Genomic DNA, 11582 nt, shown 5'->3' on the forward strand with positions numbered 1-11582 from the left:
CAATTATGTCCAGCTCCTGGCCTTCACTTGTGACTTGGCTACTAAGTCCGGCAGAACTGTTTCTACTGACAGGAGAAGGGGCAAATGCAGGTGACCGGAGCCTTAAAACCAGTCGCAGGTGGGGCCCATCAGCTGTGGTTTGCCCCTCATCTAGGAGAAGAAAAACTCCCAATTTCAAACCTCCCCTACCTTGAGGCGGTACCCACTCATGGGGAAGGTTTCAGGAGTAAATCCCAATGGGGGAAACCCAGAGCTGGTACGATGGCTTTGTAGCTGAGGTTTTGGATAATAATGAGGGGTGGAGGAGCAGGTGGTGTTGAAACAGGGAGGCTGCAGAAGCTCTTGGACAGGTTAGCAGAATGGGTGAAGAAGTGGCAGATGAAATATAATGTTGGGAAGTGTATGGTCAATCTACTCTTATTTCTTCCACGAGCGTGCATATTTTCTAAATGGAAAGAAAATTTAAAAATCTGAGGTGCAAAACATCTTGGGAGTCCTCAATCTGAATTGCATTCATTTTGTGAGGACTGGAATATAAAAGAAAGGATGTAATGCGGAGGCTTTATAAGGCATTGGTGAGGCCTCATTTGGAGTATTATGAGTACTTCTGGGCCCCTTATTTAAGAAAGGATCTGTTAACATTGGAAAGCGTTCACAGGAGGTTCCTAAGATTGATTCTAGAATGAAATCCTTATTGTACGAGGATCATTTGGCTTTGGGCCTTTTCTCGTTGGAATTTAGAAGAATGAGGAGGGATCTCATTGAAACCTATCAAATGTTGAAAGGCCTTGGTAGAGTGGATGTAAAGAGTATGTTTCCTGTGTTGGGGAAGTCTAGGACCAGAGGACACAGCCTCAGAATGAGTTGGGGGGGGTGGGGGGGAGTCAATTTAGAACAGAGCTGAAGAGGAATTTCTTTAGCTAGAGGGTGGTCAATCTGGAATTTGTCGTCACAGGTGGCCATGGAGGGCAGGCCCTTGGGTGTGTAACGCAGAGGTTGATGGGTTCTTGATTAGTCAGCGTGGAAGGTTACGGGAAGAAGACAGAAGAATGGGGTTGAGAGGGAAATGGATGAAATGGCGGAGCAGACAATGGGCAGAATGCCTGATTCTGCTGTTTTAGACCATAAGACAGGTGGTCCATAAACGCCCCCCCCCCCCCCCCCCCTTTGTTAATGGTATTGGCCCATGGCATAAAAAAAGTTGGGAACCGCTGATTGAAATGAGCATATTATCAGTTACCAATTCTGTTGCTGTCAGTCCTAATTTTTGAGATGCAAATCAACTTGCTTAAAAAGCATTTCCTCCCTGGGCGTGTAAATTCAAAACAGCCTGGCTATCATCCATTTTGCCTGCAGTTCAGTGGATAGAGAAGCAAAAAGGTGGCATTGTGCCAGTTGTAAGAAACCTCTGGGCAGTCTATGAACAACATTCTGTACCCCTCCCAGTCCAGTGCTTAGAGTACAGGAAGTGATGGAGTTGGCTTTCACACACTGTCTCCTGATTCTCGCAGCGCAAATCCTATGTCAAACACGAGATTATGCTAATACTGGAGGGACTAAGAAAGTCAGATAGCATCCATGGAGGGGAATAAATAGTTGATATTTCAGGCTGAGGTCTTTCTTGAACACGATGAAGAGTCTCGGCCCGAAATGTTGACTGGATACTCTCATATGGAGGCATAATGTTGAATATTATTACTATATTTTATGGCTAGGAAAGGCTTAGCAACTGTTCCCAAACTAGAGTCACTGGACCCCTCAGTTAATGTGAGGGGTCCATGGCATACACTTTCAAGGGATAAGAGTGAAACACAGAAGAAACGGGACTAGTTTAGATAGACATCTTGGTCAGCATGGAAGAGTAAGGCTGAAGGGCCAGTCTTCATGCTATATTTCTCTAGGACTTGAATCAGAATCAGGTTTGTATAAGATTTTTTTTTCCCTCACCCCTTATGGGTGATTTGTATGTGTAATTTTCCCTCAATCTCAGGTGATCTGCTAGAGGCCTGAGAGCTTAAGGATTCAGCACGGTATCCTTGCTGTTCCTAGCAGTGTGCTCTACTGGACTGAGATATCAAATGTTGTTCCTGGGATTTGTTGGAGCCACTCTCCCAGTCCAGGTGTCACAGTTCCAAGTGCTCCTATCACCACTGGGATTACTCTGGCATTAACCTTCCACAGCCTTTCCATCTGCTTTTTCAAGCCCTGGTATTTCTCCAGCTTCTCGTATTCTTTCCTCCTTATGCTATTGTCATTTGGGATTGCCAGATCTATTACTAATGCCTCCTTCCATTCCTGGTCCAGTATTACTATGTCATTTAGTTGGCCAGTACCACGCGCATGGCCGAGTGGTTAAGGCATACGTCTAGTGATCTGAAGTTCACTAATTCGAGCCTTAGCTGAGGCTGCGTGTGTGTCCTTGAGCAAGGCATTTAACCACACATTGCTCTGCGACCACACCGGTGCCAAGCTGTATGGGTCCTAATGCCCTTCCCTTGGACAACATCAGTGCCATGGAGAGGGGAGACTTGCAGCTTAGGCAACTGCCAGTCTTCCATACAACGGTCTTACTGGAAACTTACCAAGGCGCAAATCCATGATCTATCGAGACTAACAGAGACCTACAACAACAACCTGCTTATCAGTCTCTGTTTGAAAGTCCCACAGTATCTTCGCTCTGTCATTCTCCACTACTTTCTCGGTGTTTCTCATTTGGACTTGGGAGTGTCCAATCCATACATATGTGTATTTGTGTATATATACATCCTGCCTGCACCTTGCAACCTGCTGGATGGTTTCAGTGAATTCCTCTTGTAGTCTGCATCTTGGTTCTTGTCTGGCATGATAGACATCTGCTTCAATTGCTTTTGTGCTCAGCGTCTGTTCTTGTGCAGCCACGAGCAGCATTTCCAGCCATAGGTAGGACATTCCTATGTCAGCCACCTCTAATATCTAGTGATGGTACATCCTGTGCAGTGGCTTGTCCTGCCATGACCTCTGGTCCTCTGGATCTGTTTCACACTAATCTAATCCCATATCCCCTGCCTGCTGTCTAAGGCATTCTCCAAGCAGGTCATCTTTAGGGGGCACCAACTCAATGGTCTCCTGTCTCTTCCGCCGGCACCTTGTGGATGGGAAGGAAAGATTTCAGTCACCCCAATCTCCTTCAAGTATTAATATTAGGTTTTTATGATGCTCTTAAGACTTTTGTGTATTTTAAACTGAATTCAGAATATTGAGAAGTCAAGGGGGAGATTTAAACTTGCAGAACAATAATTCTTTGGATTGTATTCGTCTGTTTTTCATACAAATTGTATATGTTGGTGCTTATTCTTGAATGGAAAAGCCACCAGGAGATGAGAACTACTCAAACACATGCATCTTGTGTATTCCACTCCAATTTTCTGTATGCAGGCATAGATCGAAAATATGTCAGAATTGTGTACATGATACCCACATAGAATTTGACAGTTCCTGAAATACAAGCTCATTCTTGGAAACTCAGTAAGTCGTGCCATATCTGAGGAATGAGAAGCAGAGTTAATGTTTCAAGCTGAAGGCCTCTTGCCAGACCTGGGAAAATCCTCAGCAAAGATATTTTCCCTAAGTGTTTACCTCTGCTTTCCCCAGAGTGATTTTTATCTGACAAGAGTGTTTACTGCACTTTTTTCAGATTTCCAGCCTTTATATTTATCTTTAGGAGAGCTTCGTCCTGTTCTGGCTATTGTTTATCTCGGCCGACACCATTGAAGCAGATTATCAGGTTGTTATCATATTTCTGTTGATGGGAATGTGCTCTATGGACAATTCCATGTAAAAACCTGGTTTACAAAGAGTTGCAAAAGAGAGAGTAATAAAATATTTATTGTTTCCCTCAATGATGTCACTCTTTATCATGCAACAATTTCCTATTTTCAAGTAGGTTTGAGATAGCGTTAATCTTTATCCTTGTGTCGGTAACATCTGCAGTTTAGGTTTTCTATCTCTAACACACACTGCAGTTATTTGCCGTGTGTGTGTATATATATATACACTAAATGCATACTAACAAGTGATGTGTGAGTGCCTCGCTTAAAGAAAACTTGAAGTTACACCTGGTTTTTGGACTCCCCATGTCCTCCTTAGAGTTAATTTAATGTTTTGAAGTTATGAAACATTACACATGCACACATGTGCGTGTGTGTTGTGTGCATGCTCGTATACACCACCTGCAGGTTCCACTCCAAGTTTTACACACCATTCTGACTTAAAAATACAGCACTGATCCTTTGTCAACACTAAGCCTAAAGCACAGGCTTCCCAATCAACATGGTGGAAATATCATCACTAGCAAGACTGTAGTTGTTCAAAAAGGTGGGTGAGCACAACTTTCTTTGGGGTCGGTAGAACTGGATGACAAATGCTGGTCTTGTTAGCCATAAATGTGTAATCATGAAGTATGAATACAAGAAGCTTAACTGTTACCCTGACATGTGAATCATTCTGGTGGCTGTGTCATTGGTCACAGATTCAGTTGAGTCATGGAGTTGGTAGGTACCACAGCCCATTGAGCCGACACCACCCACCTTACACTTATCCAGGTTTTTTCCCCCATGCTATTCCACTCCCCCCAGATTCTACCCCTCAATAAGGGCAATTTGCAGTAGCAAGTGCAAGCATCAGTCCACATGTCTATGGGATGCGGTAGGATCGGATGACCCACATGGTCACAGGAGGACTATGCAGAGTCCACACGGACACAGCCCAGCTAAAGATTGAACCTGGATCTCTGAAGCAACAGAACTACTGACTGCCACTCTGCTAAGGCAGGGGCACCCAACCTGGGGTCCACAGAACCCTCAACTCATGGTAGGGGTCCATGACATTAAAAAGGTTGGGGAACCCCTGCTTTAAGGAAAGTATCATCCAGTCCTTGTGTAAGACAGTCATGGGACAGACTTGATTGGGCGCAGATTGTGCAGAGGATGTGCTTAGCTTTAAGTCAGCTGTGGAAGGGTATCGGAAGCAACAAAATACAGTAACAGCTACAGTAAAGTATCTGAAATGCTTCTGCCAGAATATAAACTGAATTGGACATTAAATCTGGACACAGTGGTGTCAAGACAACAACCTCTGCCTCAATGTGGCAAAAACAAAGGTGCTGGTTGTGGATTACAGGAGGAATGGAGACAGGCTAGCCCCTACTGACGTCAATGGATGGGGTTGAGAGGGTGAACAGCTTTAAGTTCCTCAGCATCCACATCACCAAGGATCTCACGTGGTCTGTACATACCGGCTGTGTGGTGAAAAAACCACAACAGCGCCTTTCACCTCAAACAGTTGAAGAAATTTGGTATGCGTCCCCAAATTCTAAGGACTTTCTACAGGAACACAATTGAGAGCATCCTGACTGTCTGCATCACTGCCTGGTATGGGAACTGTACTTCCCTCAATCACAGGACTCTGCAGAGAGTGGTGCAGACAGCCCAGCTCATCCGTAGATGTGAACTTCCCACTATTCACGACATTTACAGAGACAGGTGTGTAAAAAGGGCCCAAAGATGCATTCGGGACATGAGTCACCCCAACCACAAACTTTTCCAGCTACTACCATCTGGGAAATGGTACCACAGCATAAAAGTCAGGCCCAACAGGCTCTGGGACAGCTTCTTCCAGCAGGCCATCAGACTGATCAATTCGCACTGATACAATTGTACTTCAGTATTATGTTGACTGTCCTGTTGTACATGCTATTTATTACAAATTACTATTAATTGCACAATTCTCATTTAGACAGAGACGTAACGTAAGGATTTTTACTCATGTATAAAGGATGCAAGTAATAAAGTCAGTTCAATCCCAGAGAGACACTTTAGAACATGCAACCAAGTGTCTGCACAAACAACTCTAATACCAATATTACAGATCCTAGTGTATGTAACATGGAAAATCTGTCAGTGGGAATTTGTGCATAGGGTTGTACAGCACAGAAAGAGGCCTTTTGGCCCATTGTGTCCCTGCTGACTTTTTTACCATTGGACACTGATTCCATTTGCCTGCAGTTGGATTGAAATCTACCTAAATGCCTCTTAGATGTAGTGATCATATCAACACCTTGTTGGAAGCCAGTTTTTAAAAATTAAATAATACACTATTTGTACTCTTTAGCAACCTCCTGTATTTTTCCACAGTATCTGGTGTTTCTTCCCCACCCGCTCGCAGAAAGCTGTATAGCAGCTCGACTGACAGTTCATTGCCTTTCTCATTTTCATTGGATAAGTATTAGCATATTACCCGCATGATGAAGGGCATTGGTAATGGTTGGGGTCACCCGTCTTGTAAAGACACTGCCCAGAAGAAGGCAATGGCAAACCACTTCTGTAGAAAAAGTTTCCAAGAGCAATCACGGGCATGGAGACCATGATCGGCCAGGTCGTACACACGGCACATAGTGCTGATGTCATACGACATGCACATGATGATGATAACATGATGAGGCTGCATGTATTCCTGTGTAGAAGGTCACCCTTCGGTCTCCTTCGATCCTCACTGAAATTCTGTGGAAACCATTCTTCCCTGCGCAGGGAACTGCAATTAACTTGTGACCGCTGTGCCACTTGGTTTCTATGAAAACATGAACTTGCTTCGGCAGATGGTTGTCAGTGGGAATGCCTCAGCACACGGTGGGGAAGGACCACAGTCTAGGGTCCTTCTCCCGTGGGAGTTGAGGGGTGGGGGTGTTGGGGGTATACCCCCTGAATGTAAATACAAAAGAACAAAGTGCCACATGGGTGGCAAAACTTTAGAACTTTGAAAATATAAAGACAGTAATGGTACCAACTGTAAAGAATTGAAAGTCTTTGAATGGTTATTGTATATAATTTTATTTTGGAATAAAGTATGTTTTGCTTAAAAAAAACAAGGCACTTTCCACCCCCAGCTCCCATCACGTGGTTCAAAATAAAGCAATGGGGATGTTTAACATGTAAGTGCTGTCAGGGGTTCCGTTTCGTGACTCCATCAGCTTATTTGTACGAACCATTGATGCGCCACCCATGATTGTTTAGGGCATCAGCAGCCTCAGAAGTCGTAATGTGGAGCGTACTCATAATGTGCTGTTTATTCTCCCAGTAACAATCCAGCCGATGGGTCCTGCTGCTTCATCAGTAGCACAAGTACACTTTTCTCAGCCCAAGCCCGCAATTTTAACGATTGTGAATTCAATAACCCCTGCTTGAGCTCTGGCACTCAATGTGTGTGTGTGTGAACCAATTACTGGTAATTAGTGCGGGCCTGGCTGGTGCTCAAAATCACAGACATCTCCTCAGGCCTCGTTAGGCAGTTCCAGTGTTTTCTGAGCAGGTCTGACACGTTTACACTATGTACAGATTGCTCTATGTGGGATTGGCACCGACCTATCGGGCCAAGTGGTGTCCGTCTCTGCCAGGACAATGCCGCAATGTCTCCTGGAAATTCTGGAAAATTCTGGAAAATCCAAGAGCGAAAGAAATAAAATGGTCTGCTGGAAGAATTCAGCGGGTGGAGCAACATCTGTGGGGGGTGGGGGTGGGGTCAAAACCCTGCATCAGGACTGAAACTGAAATGTCAGCAAAGTTCCTCTTCCCTCCCCCCCCCCCCCACACATAGACGCTACTTGACCTACTGACTTCCTCCAGCTGATTGTTTGTTGCTCCAGACCGCAGCATCTACAGCCTCTTGTCTCATCATTGCTAAGTAAATTGCTGTCGCTGATACTCGGTTCATGTCCAGAAAGAATGAGCCATTGCTGTAAATCCCTCGACTTTTCCTTCAGGCACGGCTTTTTCAAACTGCGGTGACATCGAACTCCCGACACCCAGAAACGACTAGAGCAGGGATTTCCAACCTTTAGTATCCCTGCTATTAACCCAACGGTCCGTGGAACCCCTGCACTGAAGGAGCAGTCTGCCCTGGGGAGGTGAATAATGAGAGGAAGCCTAACTCTCCAGTTGCAGTTTTTCCTTTGGGATCTCTCAGCATGCTGTCCTGTGCACCTCCATCACTGTGTGGTTTGGAGCCGCCACCAAGCAGGATAGAACCAGACTACAGCGCACAGTGAGGACTGCCGAGCGCATCATTGGAGCCTCCCTGCCCTCTATTGTGGACCTGTACTCTTCCAGGTTGAAGAAGAGGGCGGGGAACATCATAAAGGTCTCCTTCCATCCTGTGCACGGACTGTTTGAACTGCTTCCGTCTGGTAGGCGCTTCAGATCCCTCCAGACTAAGACTAATAGGCACTGGAGAAGTTTTTTCCTTACTGCTGTCACTTTGCTGAACAGTTATCTGCCGGTTAACTGTCGGCTAACTATTACTTGGATTGCACTACTTGTATGTATAATCTATATTTTCTTTTATATTTATCATCTGTTATGAGCAGAGAGACAACATCTGCCGGAAGTAAATTCCTTGTATGTGTACAGGTACTTGGCGATTAAAGTCTGATTCTGATTCTGAATGTGGCTGGGGAGAGGAGGCACGAGTCAGAATACAGACACTGGCTGCTTCTCTGAAATCAAACCAAACAAATGATGTGCAAATCATTTACAACAGAGCAAAGCCACTGGAGGAACTCACCAGGTCACCTGCAAGGTTTCGACCCAAAACGTCATATATTCCTTTCTCTCCACAGGTGTTGCCTGGCCGGCTGAGTTCTTCAAGCAGATTGTTTGTTGTTCCAGATTGCAGCATCTTCTGTCTGTAAAAGAAATATTTATTTTTAGTTCAAACTTTGAATTTGCTTTTCAATAAAGTTTGATAAAGAACTCTAATAATTTGCATGCTGTCATCCAAGAGTCTGGAGCCATTCGAGGCTGGTTACGGTAAGACTGGCCCAGTAAGGGTGGCTGGGTACAGGTTGGCCCAGTGGTAGTCCACAGACTCAATGAAACCAGGCCCATGGCTCTGCCCTGGGTGGAGGGGCTTCAACTGAGCAACTTTGGGTGAGATCCTGCGGACTGGAGGGTGGGGGTCTCTGATGAACTACCTGGTAGAGCTCTGAAAACCTGTGCCAAGCTGCTGACAGGAGTGCTCAAGATCAGCCTCGATCTCTCCCTGCTGCCATCAGAGGTTCCCACCTGCTTCAAAAGGGTGACATTCATATGGGTGCCCAAGAAGAGCAGGCTGAGCTGCCTCAGTGACTACCACCCAGTGGCACTCGTATCTACTGTGATGAAGTGCATTGAGAGGTAGGTCATGGCAAGAATCAACACCCACCTAAGCAAAGACTGGACATGCTGTAGCTGGGGTAACACATACCAGTCCTTATAGGGGCATCAGTAGTGGAAAGGCTGAGCAATTTCAAGTTCCTGGGTGCCACCATCTCCGAGGAACCATTCTGGCTGCAACATATCGATGCAGCTACAAAGAAGACACAACAGCAGCTCTAGTTTATTAGGAGTTTGAGGACACTTGGTATGTCACTGAAGACACTCAAAAGTTTATACAGATATGCTGTGGAGAGCATTCCAACTGGCTGCATCTCGGTCTGGTATGCACAATTTCAGAAAAAGCTGAAGAAAGTTGTGAATTCTGTCTGTTCCATCATGGTCACTAGCCTCTCCAGCATCAAGGACATCTTCAGTAGGTGATGCCTGAAAAAGATGACATCCGTCATTAAGAACTCCCCTCACCCAGGACAAATCCTCTTCTTGTTGCTACCATTAAGATGGAGGTATAGGAGCCTGAAGACATACACTCGACATTTCAGGCACAGCCAATTTATTTATTTGTTTAGAGATACAGCAGAGAAATAGCCCTTCCATGCTGCCCAGCAACCCCGACGACCCCTGATTTAACCCTAACCCATTCATGGGCCAGTTTACAACACCCGATGCTTACTAACTGTCTTTGGTCTGCGGGAGGAAACCGGTGTACCCGGAGGAAATCCGTGCATTCAATGGGGAGGATGTACAGACACCTTGCAGATGGCATCAGAATTGAACTCTGACGTCCCGAGCTGTAATAGTGTCACAGTAACCATTAAGTTACCATGGCGCCCACGGATGCTGAACTCCTTCCCCTCCCTCATCGGATTTCTGAATGGACAATGGATCCACGAGCACTAACTCGCCATTTTCACCTCTTTCTTTGCACTGCCTTTTAATTTTAATTGTATATACTATACGCTTATTGTAGTTTACAGTCTTTTTTAATTATTATGTATTGTACCACTGCTACACAATAACAATTCTCACAACATAAGTCTATGATACTAAAGGTGTCTCTGAGGGGCCAGGATGCTCAGGGACAGCCCTTCCTCCTCTGTACCGTGATAAGCAGTAAACTGCAATGGTAGCGCATAAGACGTAGGCAATTTGTCCAATCAAGTCTGCTCCACTTGATTGCTCCATCATAGCTGATTTTATTATCCCTCTCAACCTGATTCTCCTGCCTTCTCCACATAACCTTTGACACTCTTACTAATCAGGAACCTATCAACCTTCACTTTAAATATAGCCAATAGTAGAATAACCTAGGCTATTTTTTGATATAATCTATAATATCATCTCTGTGCTACAATGACTAGCAGATTAAATCCTCTTCTTTCTCTTAAACTATGTCATTTTCTTTCAATAGCTTTGTTCAGTTGTATAAACTCCTTTTAATATTTCACGGGAGTTCCCTGATGTCACTTTAGTCAATAATGTCTTTTTATTATTGTTAAGCTCTCTGTTATTTCTTGAATCATTCTGCACTAGTAGCACGTAGACGGTTTATGATTTTCAGAATTCTCGAGTCAGGCGATCTTTGCAAGCTCGTGCTCCAGTGTAAATCTGGAATCAGAACCAGAATCGGGTTTAATATCATTGGCACGTGTCATGCAATTTGTTGTCTTTGTGGTGGCAATACGATGCAATACATAATAATAGAAAAACAAAGTGAATTACAGTAAGTATATATATATATATATATTAAATAGTTAAATTAAATAAGTAGTGCAAAAATAGAAATTTTAAAAGAAGTAGTGTTCAATGTCCATTCAGAAATTGGACGGTAGATGGGAAGAATTTGCCCCTGAAGCACTGAGCGTGTGCCTTAAGACTCCTGTACCTCCTTCCTGATGGTTGTAATGAGAACAAAGCATGACACGGGTGCTGGGGGTCCTTAATGATGGGTGCCGTCTTTTTGAGGCATCAGTTTTCAAGAGCACAAGTGATAGAAGACATCAAAGCAATGAAAGGACAAAGAAAGGCAATAGAAATTCAGCATATCCCTGTCGACTGTTACCATAGTTTATTGATGTAGCACAGAAAACTTTCTCTCTGGATGTATAATGGCTTGGTATGACAGCTGCTCTGCATGCGACCACAAGAAACTGCAGAGAGTTGTGGGCACAACTGAGCACATCATGAGGGCCAGTCTTCCCTCTATGGACTCTGCCTATAATTCTCGCTGCCTCAGTAAAGCAGTAACATAATCAAAGACCCCGCCGATCCCAATCACTCTCTCTTCTCCCCTCTCCATAGGGCAGAAGATGAAAAAGCATGCACACATTTGCCACCGTGTGTAAGAGCAGCTCCCATCCATCGATATCAGACTCTTGAATGGATTACTGGTACAATAAG

This window comes from Hypanus sabinus, chromosome 13 (genome assembly GCF_030144855.1).
Source record: "Hypanus sabinus isolate sHypSab1 chromosome 13, sHypSab1.hap1, whole genome shotgun sequence".
NCBI classification, from domain to species: domain Eukaryota; kingdom Metazoa; phylum Chordata; class Chondrichthyes; order Myliobatiformes; family Dasyatidae; genus Hypanus; species Hypanus sabinus.